Here is a 10,528-nt window from a genome sequence, read left to right as displayed (position 1 = left end):
TCGAGCGCCTCGCGAAACTCTATACTCTCTAATTGTAAATCCGAATTAGTGAAAAGTCACTGGAGTGGCATACTTTAGACTGACGCATCGGTGACTATTCAGATTTAGGTAGTAATATTGAAATAAAGACATCCTGGCAATTTATACGAATCAGTGGATGTGAGAGATGTTTCAATCCCATACAAATCCTGAAAAGCGGAAGATTCCTACATCGTTCAATTATATCGTGCCGTATTTATTGTGTGGTAGAATCGCGACTCTCCTTCTGGAAGAAGAAAGACCGCGAACCTAACCGAGCCGAGTGGTACATTCGACGTGCACGAACGGTGCAGTTAAGCTCGCTGTTGGATATACACGGGTCCCTATGCGGAACGCGCTGTTCTGCCCGATTAAGCCGAATGTATTGTTGCAAAGTCGCTTCGCGTTACTGAGTTGCCGCTCCGTTGTTTGCCGGAAGTGCTGTCTATGTCTAGATTCTCTACTAACGTTCTACGTAGGCGTGCACAGGCGTTTCCGACTGACGCGTTGTAAACGCTCTTATTAACGACGTCGAGATCATCTAAGCAGCTCCGTGAAAAAGTATCGTTGCCTATTGTATCGCGAATAATCTAAATAATAATAATAATAATCTAAAAGTAAAAGACGTGAGATTCGTCGATTATCTTTCTTTAATTCCCTCTTCCGAAATATAAATTGATTATAAAAGTATTATCGCGTCTCAAAAACGCATTAATGGCAAAACGGCGCCGTTCGGTTGAAGTTAACTCCGTTTACGAACAATTCAAATTCATATTTGAAGCAATTAATCCCGCATTATATTTTGAATATTTGTAGCTATTTGTATCGCGTAACAATGATTTCTTAATGGAAAATTTATAATTATAAACGTTATACATACATATACATTTGAACGCTAATGGTTCTCGAAAAACAGAGCCCTTGCATAATCTGTAGATCGCAATAATGTATATACGTTCGGCTGAGCGTCCCGCGCCCCGCGCATCGCGCCACAAGCCTCCCACCAAGCGCCACGCGCCCCGCGCCCCGCCATCTTGCAATCGGTCTCTCGCTCGCGTCTCGCGTCGCCATCAGTTACTTATCGGAGTAAGATCGCTCCGCGTTTTTCGCCGATTTTACACGTCTAAGCGACTCGTTCGGGCAAATTAGTACCGCTAGTATCGAATAATGTCTCCGGAGCATCGAATGAGATATCGGGCGATCGTCGTTACGCGTTAATTAACGTGCACGATTGATGTGAATCGCGGTTGCTACTTGCTACGCCGTAACCTGTCTTCGTGTCTTCTCGTCGACCGGGATGAAGTTGTCTCGTTCGCGTCCTCTGGCAGGCTTCCGCGTGAAGTAATCCGCGCGTCGAGTTACGCGGTATATCAATCGCGTTGATCTATTCGTAAAAAGCGATCGCGTTTTCTTCCCGTAATTACTATCACGAGCGCGTTTCAAAGTTTCTATTTTTAATTGAATATAATTTCGCGAGTGTGTGAATGTTGCGTGAGTGTCACCGAGAAGCAACAATGAAGAAGCATGATGGGAGAAAGGGGAGACTCGAGTATAGTCATCGGGTGGCGATGGAGCAACGAGGGGTAAGCGCAATATTTCATTTTATTTATTATTTGCGAGATTGATCGTTAGGACGGATAATAAATGACCGATCGGCACACATGTAAGCAAAAGTTATGAACCTAGAGCCTATGTAATACTTTAGACTATCTACATTTCATGTCGGAATTCAGGAAATAATTCTATTCATAATTTACCACGAATTAAAATTAAAATATTAATTAAATTTTTATTTATTTATATTTTGAATTTTATATATATATATATATATATATATATATATATATATAAAACTTGATTTTTGTTTTTCTCGAAATTTTTTTATAGCTTTAATCATAATTTAATTTACTTTCGTAATTTTTAATTACGAATTAAAAATAATAAAATTATGAATATTTTAAATAAATCAATAAGATCTTGGAATAGTTTTGTAAGAAAACACATGTCGTGACAAATATCAGCCGGTGTCGCCACTTTTTTGATATTGCATTTTAAACTTTTATAAAGTATATTACGACAATTTCTCAGTATGCGAGGAAGGAGGATAAACCATTTTTTTCCCTTTCGTTAGTTGTTATATAAAATTCAATCTATGGGATGGACATGTTCGCGACGATGATCGATCGGGATATAACGCGAAGAAAGTTTTGCTCCATTTTTTTTAATTATCAATTGAGACCAGTGCAAGCTACATATAGGCAAGTCGACCGTAATTTCCAAACTTTCAAAGTTGCTCGATGGCTCCCTTGCTCAGCCCTCCTCCGACCTGGTTTGGCCGATGCGGATCGGTAGGATACGGTATCCCGCACATTGCTCCTTATCCTTACGAGGAGAGAGACGCGACCCCGTTGTCGGGCTGCCGCGAGGGCTGACCCGAAGCTCATTTGGCTCCTTCTGATTAAACTCGAGTCAGTACAATGTTTGTACGCTACCGCTGCACTTCTCGCCCCTTTCTACTTCCGGCGTTCTCCATTATTCGCGAGATTACTCATTTTCCGAGCAATTTAACTCCTCAAAATTCACGTAAATGCGTTTACGCGCGCGCTCACTCGCGCAAAACTTCATTCTCATGATACTCGCCGTAATCCTCGATTTAATACACAGTGTACTGCTTTATTTGATAGCGACAATGAACGAACGACATGTCGTACTGCTTATCAAACAATTGTTCCTTTTTGCCCTTTTTCCTCCTTCTTTACCTACTCTGGAATTACTTATTTCACGAAGAAAGAAAATCTTCCGATGCGCGGATTCATCTCGTGCGCATTACGCGCTACGCTATATTTGATGCACTTCTTGCGCGAAATCGGGTGGAAGGCATTTTCTCGAACGAGGAAATCGCAATTTTCGTCTGTGACATCGGAGTGGGGAATTGCCGTTTTTTATCTTGTGAAAATGAAAGACGGTAAGCAATTTTGACGTCTTTGAAAAAAACGAAACAGAAAAGATTGATAATATCATAAATTTCAACTTATTAAATCGTACGTCGTACTTAACAAGTACGAACAATTTTTTTAATTGATACTTTAAATTGTGTGAATTTTAATTTAACATTAAATGAGAAACTTAATATATAAAATAACTGCCAGGTGCCTTCATTAAAGTAGCTCTTATATATGTACCAAGATATCTTGACATTATAATATTATTTAAGAAAATATTTATTAAAGTAGAAGACAAGTACAAATAGAGTATTTTCTTCGTGTTTCTTTGAAATAAATAAATTAATACTTTACAAAACAGCTTTTTTTCTGTGATTTTTGTTTTGGATATTTTTCTTACATAATAATTAACAGAATTATTTATGATAGACTCGATCGAATGGGCAGAAAAAGAGGCGCGGTATACTGGACGAATTTACTGACAAAACTTTGCCAGACTGTAGTTTCTAAACTCTCTGCACGTAATCTACGTTGATTAAAAGGGGAAACTGTCGTGTTTCCATTGGGTGTAAATATTTGCTATTACTGTCGATAATTGAACTACGATTGGGTTATTGTGTTGCATATAGTATTTATAGCATAATTAGAATGTACGCACGATAAGCTAATGCATCTATAATGCATATATCTCTTTCTGATCCGGAATAAATCTCTCCACGCGTAATTAATAAAATTTTAATATAATCCGGATGCAAATTATGCTCTATATGATTTTCATCATACAAAGATAAAGACAAGAAGATGAAAATAGTTTCTTTGAAACATTTCTCTGCTCACTTTGAGACAATAAAATGCATTTAATCTTATATCTGTTATGTTACGATAAAAATGATATCCTAAAATTTAATATTGTGTTTAAATTAAAACCTAATTTTAGTCTATATTATACATATATATTGAATTTTTCTTTTTTCTATTTTTCCAAACTAGAAAATTGCAGTGCATTGTTTTCATTCTTCTCGCTTGTGGCAATTTGCATTCAAAATTTTGTTTTTGGCAGATTCCTATGAAATAAGCGATCACGAGATTTCTGGTCGAGAGAGAACTGTCCGCGAATGTGACAGATGAGGTGTCGGAATTCATCGAGAAGAGAAAGCGCAGGAATGATGTAATTGAAGACTAGGATCGTTGAAAAGATCGGCGAACCGTCATTGGTCTCGCTGATTTCACCGTCGCGTCGTCGTCGTCGTCGTCGTCGTCGTTGTCGTCATTTTTTTCCCGGCTGCATAGCGATTCAATTGAAGCATTAACTAATTCGCGAACGACATCGTGTTTCCTGACGGCGACGTCGCCGATTTACGAGCGACGGGGAAAAAGGAAAATGAAGGATATTCTCAATCCAGAAATATTGCTCTATTTCTCGATCGCGATTAAAGCGTCAACTAACACCGTGATATTTTTTACCTTTTTTTTCTCATTTTTTTTCTATTCTTCATAAAGTAGCTGCATTATAGTAGATCCGATTGCGCTATATACTTATAATAGTTAAGAGAATTAATCTTTTCATACCGATAATAAAATTGTGGGAAAGCGAATGACATAAAATTTTTGCGCGCAAACGAGTTTCGAAATATTAGTCATCGACGAAGTTAGTTCGGCGGAGAAAAATTTATCAATACGCGCGCGGGGATATATATTAATTTCGTCGGCGTACTTTCTCAAGCGGAATTTTATTCCGTTTCTTATCGACGCGCAGGCAGTTATTGGAAAGAATCCGGTAATTTATTACTTCATTCCTGCTCGAATGTTCCAAGGGTCGAACTACGGAGGGAGAAACTAAGGCGAGGAATTCTTCTTTAGCAAAAGGGCTGTTTATCGGGAATGTTTTTACGGCCATCACCGGATTTACTTTTCTCGTATAAATTAAGTCTTTGTGAAGTAGAGCTCTCTTTAATGCTTTAAGTGTACCATTGAAGAAAATTCACTTAAGCGTTCAATTGTAGATAGTAATTAGCACCTAAAGTAGTTGTATTTAGAATTTTATTTAGAAATGTTTATTTTCCAAAAAGTTAATATTTATTGCTTCTATAAATTCTTATTCTCATAAATTTCAACATTAATGACGAATATAAAATTTTAATAGTTAAAGATTTAATGAGACATGAAATACAGTCTTTATCTCTCTTTTTCTTGATATTTCTGAAAATCCAAGTAAGTAATATTATTGATTCTTGCGACGAACGCACCGAGAATAAAAAAAATCTTCCGTAACTAACGCGTGAGAAAGGAATCAAGAATATTTTTCCACTAACTGCCGTGACGCATGTCAGCTCGACGACTTGATCGTCGAGGAAGCGTGCTGGAAGTCGTATACTCCAGCTTCACCACACGATTTCCGCATAGCGTTAAGAATTGCATTTGCTGCCCCGTTTCCCTGCGCCGATTCCCCAGCGGAAATCGGACCCGATAAAATGCGGAAACCCTTGAAAATTTCATAACGTTCCATGCGTTTCGCAGCCGCATTCCTTGAGAACGAGCTTCTCTCTTTTCCACAGCACTCCGTGCAGAGATGTTTTGAAATGTCCCTGTTAGTCGTGACACACTTAGAATTCTATGGCATATTTTATGTGGATGGATAACCGTCCTTTTCGTCTTAACGCTTTATTTGATTTTTTACGAAATTGTTATTAGTATTTTGCAATAGATTTTCTATTTAATTCTCGATTTTTATGTTATATACTAATATGCAATTAAAATGAAGAGACACGGTGTCTCGCGCCAAGTGCATGCACAAGCAGCGAGATCGGACCGTGCATCTTTACATGAGCCCACTTGAGCGGATTACTGGATTTTAGTAATGACTGGACCAATCAAGTTCTTAATCCTCGGATGGTTGCATCAAAATTTGAAACAGGAACAGTGTAGGCTATATCCCAGAGAATTTTTTTTGTAAATGTTAATGAAGAAAAAATTTTCACTTTTTTCTATGATTGTATAAATCTTTAGACTTATCTTTAACATAATTTATAAAGTATAAAAAAATTTATTCAATTTTAATAAAAAAAAGACTTCCAAAAATGGTAAAATTTTTTCTTACGCGACCTTCCGAGGATTAATAAGCTTAATTGTTATGTAAAATTACATAAAATTCGAGTCGCTTTTATTTCTTCAATCTCTATCAATCATTGTGTGTGTGTTTTTAACTTATTTTTTTTATATAGTTAGCTATTAAATTATTCTCAGATATTAGGTGTCTAGTTACGAAAAATATTTCCGCTCCAAATATTTTTTGTCAATTATCGGAATGTTACGAGTTGAGAAATATCTGCGATAAATATGATTCGTCGAAATTATTTGAAAACCGTTTCGCTTGAATGATCGCGACCGATTCAGAATAGAGCGAGAGTCATACGAAATGATGGCAGGGTTAGAAGCAAAAGCTGCGAAAACAGTGAAGCGGTCCTTGAATTCGATGGTCCGAGAACATCCGCGTGACAATGAGAAATGTTACTAGTGCGCGTAACGTATCCGGGCTATTCACGAAAGCTCGTATCTTACGCGTAATGATATCTATGGGAAAACATATATGTATATATTGGATAGGAATTGATGCGCGAAAACCAACAATATATAATACGTGATGAAGTTTTACAGCATTGTGTGCGAATCAATAACAGAATTTTTCTATCGATGCGAAATAAAAAAAAGGTAGTTTTTGAACAAAATGCTATGTACAATTCAAATAAATATTAGATATATACATAGTATAGTTTACACGATATCACCGATCAATTTTTGTCGTTTTGTTTATAGCTCGACAAATTTTGGAGATTATTTTTGTACAAGAATTCTCGACTCTAATTAATCTTTAAACATTACGCCGTTAAAGCGTAATATTTAAAGATTTTTGTGCGGTAGTCGTTCGAATCCATATAGCTTCGTTTTATGAGAACACTGGTTCGCGAGAATCCAGTTTCGCACGCGCGAGATATATCGTTAAATTTCATGTAGGGTCTCGCAAACCTAGTATTTCTAATCGCGGCATTTTTATTCCGGCGATGCGGCGTATCATTTAATCACCGTTAACTTCCGTGCGACTAGCGATCGTATGCGAAATAAATGCTTGTTCAGATGGAAATACGTACGGTCATATAGCGACGTCTTTCTGTTGGAGTTATACCAGTACAAATAAGTGAACGTAAAATACTATGGCGGCTTAAATTGCGCATGGTCGCATATGAATTTTCGTTTTAGGCGGGCGAGTCCCGCCGCGGGATGCACTAGAATCGCCGTATTATGATAATCTATCGCCCATACGATTCTTCGATACGCGCCTTCGGATCTATCTATCTCAATTTATAGCAGGGGTTATCGCCGGACAGGACACGAATCGGTGTGAGAATTCCGCCGCGATTATTATGCCGCGCGATAGCTCCGGCGAGCACATTTGACCATTCAATGTGTAAATTTAATTCCAGTTTTGCTGGGTCACACACCGCCAATGTTTGGTTAATGATATTGGAATTTTTGTTCTGAAATTTGCTGCAATGCAGAAATTTCGATGCGGATTAAAAATATACTATTAAAAGGGCAATTGCGAAGATTGAACGTTTGTGCAATTTAGTAATATGCTTTTTTGCGTCCAAATAATTTTATACGGAACAAGAAAAATGGTAAAGCTCGGAAAAAGCAATAGCGTGAAATCTCATTGAATCTTCGCTTTGTGTGCATCGTATACATTAATCCAGTCGATTCTTTATATAGATCACGCTCTGTCCATCGATATACACCGGAATGTCTGTCGAATGCACCGGAATCGCCGTATTATGGTAATCGATTGCCCATTCGCTTCCCGCGATACGCGTCTTTACGTTCTTTTCGGGCCATGCAAGCATGTTATGATCGAACGTCCCCGTAATGTTCGCAAAAATTTCTATGGATCGTATAGCGTGGCGAGTGTGTATTCGACCGTTGAAGCTTCGTTGCACTGCATATATATTCGCTTCTTTTTTATGATAATATATCACAATGCACGCATTCTTTTTGAGTTAACGCAGTGTTAACGAGAAAATTAATTGTTATGATTTTATCTCTCGATATAGGTTAAACACGGGTAAGATGGCCATTACAGGAAGCAAAGTCGTGCCGAGACCTGAAGGTCAGCAGAATAAGAGAATGAAAACGGGCGATATAGAAGTGTATACGTGATATATCGTAAACGTGTTCAGGGTGCGCAAGAATTTGTAGTGCCCACGATATGTGAAAACGATATGCAGTATTATTTTCGAAACTAGGTCAAATGCAAAATGTATTTTTGTTGACAATATTTAACGCAGTTAATAAGAGCACTGTAAGCACAGTAAGAGAGATGTATCCAAGAGTAGAGAGAATGGGAGGTTTTCCAATCAGTCTGGTTTTGTGCGAGGCCATTATTGTTATCGTTATCATAACTCGATACGGATTGCGACCGGAAAACTCGATGTCATCCCTCGTACCGTCCATCGCTTATTTCTGGACTTTGAAGTCACGTAGGTTCGGTAATAAAACTCATGCGATGGGAGTAAATCCGCTGTTTCACTCTACTTTCGCCTAAAAGCGGAACTCCGAGAATTTCGACAGGCACGACAGAAGTGGTAAGCGCCCGTCGCGTCGCGGCAAACTCCTTTCAGAACGCGCAGTTTATTTCGTGTTCCCTGCGTTATGAGAATTTCGACGTACGTGTTAATGGCGAGTAACGGTGCCGTCTTTGGTCGAAGAATAAATACGTCCGATTTGCTAAGTTTCGCGCTCGTGACTGACTTATGAAACGCCGAAGAATTCGCTCTCTAACAAGGATGTTTGCTGGATGCAACTTTTCGTTGCACAATCCGACGCTACATGCGGAAACGGACGCGCGGAAAGTCTCCAAGCTTTTTTTGATTGTCGAGAGCTCGCTTTTAAAGCGGAATTAACGTCGTATATTTTGATATCGAAAACTCGGCTTATTTTCTCATATAGTCTCGTTTTAGTTTGATCCGCGATGTACATAAAATGAAGAAATATTTTTAGATATGTATAAATGCGAAAGTAAAATATGAATTTTTCATATGAATGTGGAACTTGGATTGCATGATTGTATTATAATGTTTAAATAATTTTGGGGGGATTTACTTGAACGCATTATCTACAGATATATATTTTTCATTTCATTAATTACAATTATACGCACTACATAACATATTATTAAGAAAATAATTTTTGGAATTGTTTTCAATTTTTTTTTGCACTTTTTTTTACTTAATCCTCTATGTGTAAACGTGGGTCAACGGCATTCGAGCCAAAATGATATCTGCTCGTAACTGTAAAACTTGCAAGCGCCTAGCCAGAAAATATTAAATAAACGATGTTCATCAAAATGATTATAAAATCGTTACCTACAATGTAGACAGATTTTTTTTTGATAAATTTTTTTGTGAATTTTTTCAGATTTTTAAAAAATATTTAAGGTAGGGAAAAATAGCGTCGAACATGATAGGCCCACGTGTGCACTGGGAAAGTGTGCACCGAAAAAACGTATGCACACAAAGGATTAAGTATAATTTTTTATGCATACGTTACTTTTTAACATTTATAGTTTTACAAATTATTCGCTGGTTGCACGTAATTTGATCTATATATATTACGATGTGATCAGCTACAGAAGAGTATTGGAGTCTAAATGAAAAATCAGAATTAATATTTCATGCTAATCATGCTTTAATAGTTGAATGATTCCTACTTTCGTATAACATTGATCAGAAAAGTGAACATTGAGGAAAACGAGACAAAGCAGAGTACATGAAAAGCCCTATTCATCACGATCGGAATCCGCGTGTTGAAAATTGCATCCTATGTATCCGTTGGATCCAATGCTTTGTCACGCGGAATTTTCCGATTCTTTTCGATGTATGCATTTTTGCGTACTTTGATGATGAAAAGCAGTGGCCATTAAGAAATCGTCGACACTAAGCATGAGCAACGGCATCGAACGAGAAATACAACGGTCAACGCGTATTTTTGTCGTTAGACTCCTTTCTTCTCACAAACGCCCGTTATTTCGTTCCGCGCGCAAACGTCCGTTGTTTTTTTCTTCACCCTGCGCTGGTCGTTCTCTGCCCTCTTCTCGCACTTCTCATGAACCGAGATCTCGAATTTGCCGTATCAAGCATTTTCGCCTCACTGATTTCACCGGATTCAGAATTCCAATCGCTGATCCAATCCTTTCTACCGCGCGCGAGGATTTCGGGAACGCTTGCGAAGTCGACAAAGAAAAACCTTCGATAAGATCGGCTCCTTCGGGTCCTAGGGACGTTCTAGGTGCGCTTCGGAATCCTTCGTATACGCGACCGCACGTGGAATTTGAAGGGAGTCAAATTATCTGAATATAATTTGGCCGTCCGAGTCGGATGGAAAAGATCGCTGTTCTCATGGGTTTCGATCACGAAGGGCGACGTTTGCCAGCGAAGTTCTTTAAATCGATTTAAGATTTTAATCAGAAAATCCGAAATGTAAGATCCTAGCTCGAGATCAAGAGACACGGTAGTGTCTCG

At 38.1% G+C, this 10,528-nt stretch overlaps 1 protein-coding gene across 1 annotated transcript in view; it reads left to right on the top strand.

The window, feature by feature from the left end:
* The first annotated feature begins 1,086 nt into the window (after positions 1-1,086).
* LOC143899202 (nephrin) overlaps positions 1,087-10,528 on the top strand; it is a 213,679-nt gene continuing 204,237 nt past the window's right edge. The window contains exon 1 of the mRNA XM_077409282.1: positions 1,087-1,601. The gene's annotated coding sequence lies outside the window, so the exon portion shown is untranslated. The remainder of the gene's footprint in view (positions 1,602-10,528) is intronic.

This window comes from Temnothorax americanus, unplaced genomic scaffold (genome assembly GCF_048541705.1).
Source record: "Temnothorax americanus isolate GAGA-0224 unplaced genomic scaffold, ASM4854170v1 Scaffold26, whole genome shotgun sequence".
In the NCBI taxonomy this organism is placed as follows: domain Eukaryota; kingdom Metazoa; phylum Arthropoda; class Insecta; order Hymenoptera; family Formicidae; genus Temnothorax; species Temnothorax americanus.
This window is presented reverse-complemented; position numbering and strand designations above follow the sequence as displayed.